Source organism: Anas platyrhynchos, chromosome 4 (genome assembly GCF_047663525.1).
Source record: "Anas platyrhynchos isolate ZD024472 breed Pekin duck chromosome 4, IASCAAS_PekinDuck_T2T, whole genome shotgun sequence".
Taxonomy (NCBI): domain Eukaryota; kingdom Metazoa; phylum Chordata; class Aves; order Anseriformes; family Anatidae; genus Anas; species Anas platyrhynchos.
Genome location: NC_092590.1, coordinates 60,328,773 through 60,342,532, shown reverse-complemented (window position 1 = coordinate 60,342,532; position 13,760 = coordinate 60,328,773).

The window sequence follows — 13,760 nt, the reverse complement described above, 5'->3', positions numbered from 1 at the left end:
CAATAGGGTTTCATGGGAAGAAGGACTGGGATGAGCTGGGAGCTCATTTGAATGTATGAGGGAACACAGTGCCTGCAACTTCTGGAATGGCAAATGATATTTGTGGCTTCTGCAAATAACATAACCCTGCAGGGCTTCTTGTCTATCTTAGTAGTGTCTGCAGAGATTAAGTCAGAGCCTGAGATGACATTCTGAAATGGAAACCCCCAAATTTTCCAGCTGGTAATTGCTCATTTTTCAAAATCAGAGTTGGATAGAATTTGAAAGTGGGGTTGTATACATTGCTGGCTCTGTTTTGGCAGCCAGTCTGAACCAAGTAGTTGCACGGGAAAAGAAACAAGGGGTGCCTGGTTTGTTATGGGTTTGTTCCTTATAACTCCTATGGCACCCTCACAACAAGAACTTCAAATGCACCATTAGGGTATTTCTGGATCTTTCCTGTGTTCCTGAGGACCATTCTTATCCTGCTGTCAGCCCCCCTTAATCTCAGCCTGCTTTCAGGTGACTGGCCTAGAGCACTGCATTGGGTTTAGGATAAACCACCCTAAGCACAAGCCATGCATGCTAGCCAGACAATAGCACACCTCTAGCTGTCAAATACTGACTCCTCTCTGCCCTTTCTTCGGTGGGAGTACTAATATGGTCTCTACTATCTCATGAGACACTGATTTTCACAAAACTCACGTAATAGCTCTGAACTCTTGACTGTCAAATTTGATCGAAATCAGGCAACAAGAGAAAGGAATGTCTGACACCCAGTGCAGTCGTGTCAGATGTTTCCTTGCTAAATCAGACTATAAAATTAAGGGGAGGGGAAGGGGAAAGGAAAGGGAGAGAATTATTCAAATAGTAATGAATGGAATATTTCTTGCTGAAATGAAAGACTGAAACATTTCATTTAGTTTGACACAAAAGGTTCCATTCACCGTGAAATAAAATATTTTGTTCTGAGGCGCTTGTGAGAAAGCAAAGAAAATGAAAGACTAGAGTCAAAAGCTGACAGAGGAAAAACCTTTCCTTTGCAAAACAAGTGCTAAGAGCTATCTCTACATGGCGTTAGAGATCTGAATTGTACTACTTTTGTATTTGGAAAGGGGCTTAACTCCTGCTTTTCATTTTGGGGATACTTGAGCAGTGCCAACCCCCAAACTTTCAGAGTATCTGAAATTCCTCTTCTTTCAGTTCTGCTTTTATAAAAGGCTTTAGTAGTCACAATGGGTGCACACAGAGAAAGCGAGGAAAAGTTTTATAAACAAACTGAAACATTTGTCTGCAGGTATAGAGAGGAAATTAGAATATGTCTACCCACCAGAAATACTGTATTTGACACCTGGGCTCTCCAGGATGAATATATACATATAACTGTAGGAAGATAACTGTATTTGTCTTGGTGTGGAGGCTGAGGTATTGCTAGCCATCTGAGAATTTGTATGGGATGTTGAGCATTTATGGACAAGCATTTAACATTTTAGGCTACAAAGAGCACTGTTCTTACTCTGATTATTTTTGACACTTGGTTATCAAAAGTTTCTTTGCACTTCTGATCTTAAAACTTAGAAACAATCACCTGAGGTGTTATAGTACTGAGGTGTCATACTGATTTGTTGGTGCTTTTATATGAAGTATCTCAGGGCAGAGGTTACTGAGTTGCTGGTAGCTGGGTTTGAAGAGGTGGGAGGAATGCTCTTTGAATTCCTGCTTCAGCAGCCCTGGACTGCTGAAATGCTCCACCCTAACTCCAGGTCTTGGGAGGGTCAGGTGGATGTAGCTTTCCTGAAGAAGCTAAAAGCCAGAGATGAAAAGATTTAGTGGCTTGTGTAGTTCATTTGCCCATGGGAAGGGGCAAAGAAAGGGCAACTGCAGGTGTCAGGCTGAAACTCCCAGCTGGCCACAATAGAGAATAAAGGAATAATTGCTTCTCCATGCCACTGCCCAGCAAGAAACAAGGGAGGTCTCCATGGAAATTTTTACTAAAGGGTCTTTGGCATATTACATTAAAGAATATCCTGCTGAAAGTGGAGTTTGTGTATCATGTTATCAAGAAGAGTTTTACTGTCAATTATTTAAGACCATCTGTGATGTACGACCACCTTTACTGTTTTCCTCCTCTATCAGGACAAATGAGTTCCACCTCAAAATGTGTCTGAGTATTTCTTTTCCTAGCAAATATTCTGTTCTGAGTCTGGTTTGTTTTTCTCTGATTTTGTAATAAGATAAATTAAGTCACTGCCTGAATATAAGTGAACTGTGATGCTTTCAAAAAGTCTGAGATCTATATCTTCTTGTCACTGATCCGTGATTGGTTTGATGAACTGATCTGACAGATGCTTTTGTGTCAAGTCTTTTATCTCTTTTTTTTCCTCATTTAATGATTGTTATTTTGAAGATCTTTGGTGAAATTAGACTTTATAAGATGGCAAATCTACCCCAGAAAACCTGGAACTCAAAAGTTTAGGTTTTGAATGTTTAACACTCAAGAATGCTGCATTTTTGAGTCAGTGATCTTACTCTGTGTGCCCATGACCACAATAGAGTGGCCTATGAGGTGTCCAAATGAACTCTGAATGATTTAGGTCATAGAGTATATGAATTACATATGGGATAATGGTGTGCTCTGATAAAACTAATATCTTCTGCTGATATTCTGGGGTATCTGTGCTTTCCATTGATTTTTAGAGAGGTTATGAGAAGGCAAGGAGCACCTTGTGTGTAAAAAGTGTTTATAGCCTCTGAGAATTTCCACAATATGGCTATGGCTTCCAGATTGCAAATGCCTTGCATGTAGTCAAACCATTTAAGAAGAGCAAGTGAAACAAGTACGGTCATATTCAAATTTAGTATGTGCATAGCCATCAACCAGATTATATAGCTTATTTCTCAGTTTTTTGAAATTGAACAGTTCTTCAGAAAATGATAACAGTCAAGAATCAGGTTCTCTGGAATCTGGTAGAGGCATACCAAGAAGAGAAGCTACTGAGCTGGCTTGTACGTTCATGATTTGCCTTCATCTTTCTTTTTACATCTTTTCTAACATGTAAAATGGCCCACTGTCCAGCAACATGCACAGTGCAGCTGATGCCCAACCATCACCATTTCACTCTCCCTTCAGGCTTTAAGATATCCTCATTGTTTACATGAGTCTGAGTTTTGTGCAGGAAGCAAGTTTCAAGTTACACAGGAAAAGATATTTTTCTTCGAAGAAATTAGAAAGACTGAAGAAAACTGGAACACTTGGTATCTGTCCTCATTGTCTCTTACTAGCCCTTTGGGGGATGCTTTCCTGAGAGAGTAATGTCAGCAGAACTTCTTCCGTAACACAGTGTGCTGTAAAGGATTGAACTTTGTGCAAATAATCAGAGTAATGGAAAATGATACTTACCAGCAGATGCTGCAGGTAAATGCAGCAATAGCAACTGCAAAGAATTTCCCCAAAGAGGGAGAGTTTGGTTGTCAGCATTCTGTGATCTCTCCATTTTACCAAATTTTATTTAGTTTGGGACCAGTTGCAAAGGGTGAAACCACTGAAGAACTGAGTGACTGGCATGGTGGTTTAACCACAGTTTTATTTTATGATAGGTTAAAACACAATGCCTAATTTTATTAAAAAAATATCCTTATTAATACTTAAGCACCATAATTATTTGCAAATCGAGTGGAATTTTCCTTTCCATTGTGACTTATTTTGCTTAGGGTTAATTTTGAAAGGTCTGCATTTTATTCTGTCTGTCACCTGAAAAATGTAATTCCGTCTGTATCTACAAGAATGATCACAGACCATCAGCAACAAAGGATGAATACATTCTCTGGGTTATCACTTCAGCACTATGTACACAATATGTCAGGGTCTGAAACTTTCAGATTAATTACTAGTCCTGACGATGCTGCATGTGTTTTGTTGCCCTTCAAGTTTGCAATTAATATTCAGACAGTTGTGAAGGGAGGATAATTTGGTGATTTTCAGTTTATTCTTCCAGGGAATAAACAAGAGAAGAGAATACATATTTCTCTTTTATTGCAGCTTAGAATCAGCTGATAAAGTTTTGTCTGCAACTGTACACAATCAATGTCAGTTAGCATACAACTTTATTAAAGTTCTTTGGAATTTACATAACTTTCAGCACCATTACATGTATAATTTATCATGATGATGCAGTATCGTTGTAGGGTATTTATAAGCTTTGTGCAGTGGGGCAGAATTTCAAACCTGGTCCTTCGTTAAATTTTAATTCAACAACTTAGCAAAGCTAGGTGAGCACTGATAGCAAGAAGACCAAGAGCCCTACCAGTCCTTTAAATGAAAATGAAAATGCACTCACAAAAATGTGTTTACCTTCAGCGTATTCACAAACTTTTTCTTCCAAATTCCAGCCTGTGGTATGATGTCACAAATGACTGGGTGCAGATGTGAAGTATTTCATTATAAAAATAATTTAAAAAATCATGGGGCTATTGCTTGGAATGGGAAATGACGAGAAAAAGCTAAGTTTCCTCGGCATTTCCCATTTTTCAGTTCATATCACTTTACTAGACATAGCTCAAGTAAGAACCGATTAAGGGAAAACAAATCCTATTACTTCTAATCAAATGATAACCAATAAAGTTAATTCAGGAGTTAAGCATGGTTGAGGAAATAACTTAAAGTCCTGAGAATAAAGCCTGGTGGAGTGGGGCAATAGCTGAAAATCCAAGTCAGTAATGTTCATCAAATAAAAATAATAATAAAAAAAAAGATCCTGATCCTTTGTGTACTTTTTGGCTGTCAAACCACAATAATGACATTAAAGGGTTTCTTTCAGGTCTTCAGATGCTTGTTTCATTTGATGGATTTGTGCTCAAGTATTTTCCTCCATTGCTAATATCAGGCATCATCCTGGTGGGGGTGATGCTCCATCCTAGTTTGTGGATCCTTGTCTGACAAAAAGCATTTTGATAAACATCTCTCATCCTTATTTTGTTGCCCAGCTGCTGGTCCTCTCTTAGAGCAACAAAATGCCAGGTGTTGACTTTCGTAGCCGTCATTCCAGTGCTAATGAACACAGCTCTGCAAGTGATACCAAAGGAGACCTGGGTAAGGCTGGGAATTCAGCCCTTACTTTCTTTGGTTGGACAACCAAAATATATTGATCTTTGCATATTTGTGCCTAATTCTTTCCACAAATATTTGGACTGCTTAAGATGTACTTTATTGTTTTACAACCAGAGATGCTGTAAGGGTTTGTTTTTTGTTTTGTGTATAGAAAAGAAGAGCTGTTTCTGATAATGCCCCAATACCAATGAAGAAAAAAAGTATAAAAATAGATGAAGATAAAAAGTAAATAAAAAGTTCATTATTGACATACACATCACTGGAAACTACTCAGAATAAGAGATAAATAACTGATCATGTACCCAATGAAATAAAATAAAAATTCAATTTATTTCATTTTTAGTGATTCCTAGACCAAGCCTCACGTTAATGAAAAACACATTCCACATTCTGTTTTACTCATACTTGGTATTTGTCACTGGAAATACTCTTTCTGAATTCAGCAGATATCTTAATCTCTCAGAAATGTGGATATTCTTCAGGTCCGCGTCTCTCTTCTTGTTTACAAATATGTATAAATTCTCACATAAGATACTCAAGATGATAGACAATGTTAAATACATGTAATGCTATTCTGAGAGCAAAGGAACATGAAAAAAATGCTTAAACCTCTCCCTCCTCCACCCCCAAACCTCCGTTTTCTCTGCCAGAAATAGATACTGTGATGAGAAGCGACATTGTGGCTTTGAGACTTTCTTTGGGCTGCAGACAAAAAAGAACAAAGTTAACCTTGTTATATTATTCCTTCCATAGCCTGAAGAAGGCCTCATGGCTGAGAATTCTCTTTTTATTTCTATTTCCATTTTTTTTTTTACACTCTTCATAAAAGAACGGATTTTATAGCTATGTGTTGATCCAGCAGCCGGTTTGTTTTTTAAATGAAAATGTTATCTGTTTATTATTCAGATACAATTTTAGGCAGTTTTGCTCGGTGTATTCAAATCCAAAATCCTATTAAAGATGCAATATTCCTCCTCTACTTTGTCCCCCACTGCGCTGACATTGAGTTTCTCTGTTTTAAATAGAAATATAATATTGTATATCTGCTCAGGGTGATGTCGTTTCCAGCACTGAATTACCAGTCTTTGGGCAGCCTGTTCACCTTACTATCATGGAAATTTTGTACCCATAGACATTTCCCTCCGCATTTACAAAATGCATTATTGGCCTGGCTATCTTGCAATTGCTCTACAGCAGGACTTTCATTTTAAATCTAGAAAACTTATTCCTTTGCCTCCTACCATCTGATGGAAGTCATGAGAATTGCTGAGTTAAGATAAACACCCGTGTTGTGTGGTGGAGAGGGGAGGGGAATGAGAAGCAAAATGTTAATTTGTTTTAAAGTTAAAAGTACTGACCCATGCACTGAAGATAAGCATATCTAATTCTAAATCTTCCATATCTATTGTAATGTCTAATTGCATAGTTAAATGAGCTGTAAAAGCAGAAATGCCGCTGTAACCTCTAAACAATTTTACACAGTTCTAGAACATTTGAGATAACAAAAGAAAGCTTAAAGAAGCTTTTCTCCTCTAGTAATACCAGTACTTCGGAGGACAAAGTTTATTGAACAAGAGAGGCTTTCTGCTTGGACAGCACTTTCCTGTTACTCTGGACGCACTTTAGATTTAAGGAGGCAATTGAATGCATCGTGTGGGCTATGAACACTCTAAAAAGGTCCAAAAACATTACTGGATCTGTCATTCAGTGTTCAGTTCTCATCTTGGATTGATGTAACGCTGGAATAACTTGATTGGCTTCAGTAACTTTATTCTAAATTAACATAATTGCTATCATAATTATTTAGCCTACAGAAACATCTGGAGCCCCTAACTAGGTCAGGGCACAATTTTGCCAGGCTCTCTGCATTGCATACGCATACACACAGATTAATGTCAGAGAACTTTATATATAGACTGTTTCTATCTGAATACCTTTCTTGGGGCAAAATGACCAACGGAAAGAGGTGAATCCACTAATCTGAGTGCTACCTGTCACCGATTTCCTAGAAAGTCCCATAGAATTTCTATGCCTGTTTTCTGTCTAGAAAATGCTGACAGTAGCACTTCTCTTGTTTTATGAGAATGAGTGCATTTAAGACTGCGAAGTGCTCAGGCACCATGGTAATGGGGATGTGTAAGCTTTGTGGATAGACAAGGTAATCTGCATCTGATTGTTCATGCTTTGCAGCCCTTAATGACAGATACTTCGGGGGAGTTGCTTGTATCCTGAAGATGAACTGTACAAGAATATAAGGTTTTTGACTACTGAAGGGTAAAAGGGAAAGGACCAAGTAACCGTAAAATAACACCTCTTCTACAGACTGTAAAAAAGCATAAACTTAATGGCAGCATTGGCGGTTTCTAAGGTTAAATGAAATCACAATGCTGTCCTTATAGAGTGGGAATCACATACACATTGTATAGCACATCTTGTATTTCCTGTAAATATAAGGTGTGACTTTTTGTTTCTACTCAGAAGTCTGAGTCTAGTGGCGCTTTAGGCAATAAAATCATTACTCTAAAAGCACATTACATATTGTTTTTTAAATTTGCCCTATTGGAATTGTCATTAAACTATTTTCTTGTGCCTAGCAAATGGAAAGTACTAGGACAGAAGCAGAGTGGCTGTTGTATCAAATTAATTTGGGATTTTGAACTATCTTAATGTTCTTAAGGTGACTGGCTTCAGTGAAGCCAGGATATAATTTCAAAGCATTTGAAGATGACCTGATTAAACCTTCTTTTTATTTCCTGAACTGGTGACAAGGACAGGCATTGTTCTTAGGCAGAACTTGTGGGATTCTATGCTTTCAGGACCTGACAATTTTTGCTCGAGAGGGAAATGAGTTATGTACTGAGACAAGAATTGATTTACCCCATTTTTTTTTCTCCCCATTAAGATTAGAAGGGTTTCAACCAGCTGTTATGATAACAGATAACAGTACAATGTAAGCTAGTGATGGTTATCTGACCATCACCAGAGTGACCAAACACGTTGTGATCGTTCTTCTGGTATCCAGGTGAAGTAAGAGTCTTTTTATCTCCTTCTTAGTCATAGGGAATCCAGAACAAAGCCCTTGGCAATGTTCCTTAGCAGTACACAAGGGATCTGTCCCCAAATGAATTAATTCCACAAACAAATGGAAACCTTTTGGTAAATAAGAGGATGGAATTTGCATTCTTCCATATCTTTTACTAGTGCCTTCATCACTGAGTAATTTTTCAGCTACAGGCTCTTTAGACCACTGGATAGCCCAGTGCTGTTATAAAATATTAAAATTAATATCAGATTAAGACTCAAACTTCATTAGTTTGTTCATTACTTTGTGGTGTATGGAGTGAATTTGCCACTCTATAACAGTATGGTAATGCGGCAAAAGGGCTGCCTGATGTCTTCTGTATCTGGATATAGTTTGAAAGAACAGTCTTAATATTATTGATGAAGACACCTCTTTTCTGAAATTTTGGCTGCCCTGTATTTAATAACAAAACTTAACAGAATTTTGGTGGGTTCAAGAACTGCATTTTAAATGCTTCAGTACTTTCTCAGTATCATCTTCAAAAATATTTGAGAGAGCTCTTAGGACTTTCATGGCTTCTGTATTCTTACTGCAGTAGTGTTGGCTTTTACCAAAGTATTCTATCATGACCTAGATGTCTGCAGCTGGAAATTTAGAAGAATTTTGTGCTCTGTGTCTCAGTATTATATAATCAAAAGGAAAGCCTTCTTGAAATACTAATGTCTTTGAGGATACTCCCTCCTGAGTAAACAAAAGATTTCAGCTGTGAATTTCCAAATACCATGACTTTCACAGGAAAGAGTGTGAGTAATCCATCTTTAGCGAGCCATGTGGTGAAAGATTAACGGATTATTTGTATGGAGAGCAGTGGTAAGAAATGTAGAACTCTGCTTTTAAATATGTCAGAAAATTAAATATATAGTTGAATTCAAGTGTGGAAAAATCTTAATTGCAATTGTTCCTTGGCAGTTGATTTCAAATGAGAGAGACTTATGCGACTGAGCTAGAGAAGAGCAAAGCATTGGGCCACTGTGCAGCATAAATGAAGCATAAATGTTTTTGCAGTGTGTCAAGATGTTGTATCACTGGTTTTATTTATGTCATCATTGATAACATACAGTTGCTGCAGTTAACCAATGTTGGAAGGGGAAAAATTAATCCTATTAATACAGCTACAAGCTTTGTGGATCTGTGAGCAACTGAGCAACATAACGAAGGGTCACTATCTGGATTAATGATGCTTCATGTCTTGGATTGATCATATCTAAATGTTAATCAATTCCAACCAAATGCCTGACGTTGCTTGCTTTTTTTTTTTTTTTTTAATTTGTTATTTGTAAGTAGTATGAAATCAAACAAAGATATTAAGCTCCAATGTCAATTAAACTGCTGTTGCTACCATAATTAGCAGCTGCTTCTTCTGATGACAAGTTTAATCAGAAATATTTATACTAGTTTTTATGTAAATTTGGCAATTTTTTCTTGATCAGTTAAAGTAAGTCTGCTTTTATCTTTACTAACAGATAGCATCCCCAACCTTCAGTTGTCACCTTATCTAACTGGAAGGAAATTGGGCTGAGTGACTTAAAGGACTCAGTGATTTACCCATTCATACAGCTGACTTTTGAGAAGGAACCAGAGCATGACAATGTCAACTAAAGGTCTGATCCAATGCCATTCAGGTCAGTAGGAAGATAAACCTTAAATAAATTCCCACTGAAAATGCATTCACTGCATTTATTAAAACACCTTATTTTCTTACTGAATGAGAATGGTTACAGACCAAATACTCCTTTGTGTGTGTGATGCTTATTAGACAAAGAAGATTGATTTTCCTTTCTCAGTGTCTTTACATTAAAATGATTTTTTTTTTCTCTAATTTATTTTCTGGCACAAAATCTCCTCTGGTCTTGAGCGAAGTATTTGACACCTTGACACCTTGACCACAGCTTTCCAATCATTCTTGGAGACAGAAAATTTGTATGTGATAATTGAAAGTTTACAAGGTGACCATATGTCCCGTATGCTCTATATAAGTGACTTTTATATTCCTGATTATATTCTAAATGGAGTCAATGACACACAACGTGCTCATAACCTTATCTATAAGGATTATACTCGAGAATTCAGTAACAGTGTTGAAACAATGATTTCCAGAAAAACACTGCGTTCCTCTTTTCTATAAGTGACTACAACAGCAGATCTTCCAATTTTCTGCTTTTCACTGAATACCTGTCTGTTCCTGTTCATAATGTTGGGATCAGGAATGAGCAACAATGAGGAAAGATTTCATGTCTGAGTAATGGGAAGTCAGAGGTGGAGAAGACTTGTTTCATGGTGTAGTCCTCCTTCTGTTCTGGGCCATTTCTATGCAAATAATTTTTTCTTTCATTGCTTTCAGAGCACTGACACCAAAATAGTATATGAACACATGAACGGGAGTATGGTAGAGAGTTAATATTTTATCATAGAGAGCTGTGGGTGCCTGTGACAGCAGTGTGAGAAGCTCATTAAAGAAGTGTGTGTGCATTTTTCCAGTGGGAGGTTTGTACTGATGACACTTGCTTCTTGCATAAAGTAAGATTTTTTTTCTATCTGTTTGGATGAAACTGGTTGCTTTTATTACCTGTTTATTATTGAGATTCATCTCTCCTGAGAAGGACAGCTTCTTTCATATAGGAGAAACTGCTGAAAGCAAAGACAGTCTATCACAACATTACCTTTCTGCACTTCTCTTTAGCTTCTGTGGTTCTAATGAGCTGCTAGAATGAAGTCTTAGTGACAGTAGCCTTACAATAGGTTGATTTTATTTCCATTATGGAATCTCTGGTTTCAGTTACACAACATTTCTAGTGAGGGTAATGTACTTGTGATCAAAAATAGATTTTGCCAGTAGAATCAGTAACAAAAATGACAAGATGGATTAGTAGTTATTAAAAAAACCTTCCTCTCATCCTCTAATTTCATTGTATTGTACTACAATTCTTACTAACCTAATTGCAAGAAAAATCATACAGAAATTGTACAGAGATGGTCATAGACGAGAGAGAACTATATGAGCTTTGTTTCTGGAATGCACAAAGTAACTCCACTACTTTTTATCGTTTGTTTGTTTTGTTGTGTGTAGGGTTTTGTTTGCCTATTTTTATGTTTCCTTTTTTTTTTTTTTTTGAATTTTCATGGTTATTTTCATCTCCACTGAATCTATCTTACGACTTCAGCTTCTGCATAAAGAAAAAAGTTTTACACTGCCATTTGAATCACATTCTGGGTCTTCCGCCCTGCAAAAAGATTTTTGGACTTAAGATCTTTGGTTATGCTATTCCCCTCCCCCCCCTTTCCCCCCAGCTGTTTTTTAGAAACTTTATTAAAATAATTTGCAAAAGGCAAATGATAGAATCATTCTGACTCTAAGAATAATATTAAGAGGGTATTTTTACTATTTTTGCACTTAGTATTTTAGCATTTTAACTTCTAAGACATACTTCTCATTATTATACCAGGGCATGGTACAGAGTTCAGTGACCAGAAGTTCCAAGAAATAATTGAAAAAAAATCTCAAATGATATCTAATTAAAAACTGTTTCAGGCAGAATGAATTAAATGTAGCTTTAAAGATGCTTATTGCATCCATCTTCTTGATGTCAGAAAGAGCTGAGTTGCAAAGGTGAATAATAAAAGTAAAAAACCCTTGCAGTAGCTAACTTCAGAAATAGAGTAATCAACAATCAGGTGAAATTTCAGGAGTAGTGAATTACATCATCGGTCCTTCAGGCTTGGCAAGAAACATGAAAAAACAAGTTTAATTGGCTAGTGGATCCAGAACCATAGATGTTTTTGTGGCAGATGATAATGTTGTGTGACATTAATCAGATGCTTGAGTAGAAGCCAATGCAAGGTATTAAGAGAAGTGCTAATACGCTGGGATACTTTTTGCAGGTCAGCATTTTTGCTGTGGCATTTGGAGTTGCCTGGTCTCTGTTCAACAGGAAGGCAGGAAGAACAACTAGCAGAGAATTATAATAATCAATCCATTATGCAATCAAAAGCAAAAAAATGAGCTTTGTATGGACAGAGTCGATTCAGTTCAGCAGCATTTCTTGGCACAGTAATGAAGATGCTCAACAGAGAATAATCTCTAAGGACTGCTATATTTAAGCCTGATTGATTTTTTTTTTTTTAATGAGAAGAACCTGAATAAAGTGATCTATATATACTTTATGCCCATAGATTAGCAGTTGTGACTTATGCATATCTACCATAGTTTTTCCTTTTCCACATGAGTGGAAAAAGTCAAGAAGAAAGAACAAAGTACTAGAAGTACAGAATAATTTTATAGCAAAAGAGTGAATTGCAAAGTCGTATTTCTGCAATGGCAGTGGTTCAGTGTTCCAATATCCTGTATTCAGGCATTTTACAACAAATCAGAATCACAGCTTTTACAGATCACTGGCTTGTTCTTGATATCTTTTTGTTTCAAGACCTTTAAGGTTCTAGAGGTCTCAGTATTTCCACTATACACAGAGAATTCTTCTGTAGCTGAAAATTCCAAATTTTCATATGACCTTTCATACTGCTTGCCTGTCTTAGTGTCTTTCCTGAGAAAATGAGACGGAGATTAGCTGAGAATGGAAAGAATTTGAAAAAGGAGCTGGGAGATACAGTAATCCAGCTCTGAACTCTAAAACCATCCCGATATTTCACTGGCAACACTGATTCTCTTCTTTGCTGTACTTTTTTTTTTTTTTTTTTTTAAGTTAGGCAGAAAAAGAAATCATTTTATTTATCCCACACCAGTGCCTGGTTCCTTCCAGCTGTTTCCCCACTCTTAATGTAATTCTTGAGCAAGGTGTCCATTAAATAGGTGTACCTTATGAAGAGCTGACAATCCAAATGCTCATCTATTCCTGTAGTAACATCTTGCATGTCTGTGATACTATCAAAAGGTATGGAATCCCAGTTCAGGTTCACAAAGCTTAAATCTCCAAAGCAGAATTTAGTGACAATGACAAAAATGAATCAAAGCCATATTTTGGCCAAATTAATGCCCATTGAAGTAACTATTTAAAGAAACAGTGGCTTTGTTGTCTGGCGTCTTTGGTAAGCAATAGCTCATAATAATACTAGCATTTATATTTGCATACATTTTATGTGCAAATAAAAGTATCTGTTAGTACTATTTTCCATTCTTCATTAAAAAATTCTTAATTATTTAAAAATATATATCAGTAGTTTACTGTTCTGAGATGTATGGACAATTTACATATAACAGGTACGGATCAAAGAATATGGTTCAACTCTTTTTCTAAACACCACTAATTAAAAAATTATCACATGAATACAATGGTTAAAAATGATTGAACTCTGGATAGTTAGAAAATAAAAAAAAAAAAGGATATAATATTCACTGACAGACTCAATACCTAGAAATTCTTCTACTGTTGCATCCAAGAATGGCCATCCACATCTTCATATACTGTTGACTGCAAATTGTACTATCATTTAAAAATTTTATTTTCTGTCATTCTTTAGAGAATACTTTTTGGATGCTGCTGTTTAATTAATTGCTGTAGCAAATGCCCTGTTACTTAAACGCTATGGCCAAGAACAGTATGCAGACTTCGCAAGCCTGGGGACAAAAAAAGAGCCTAG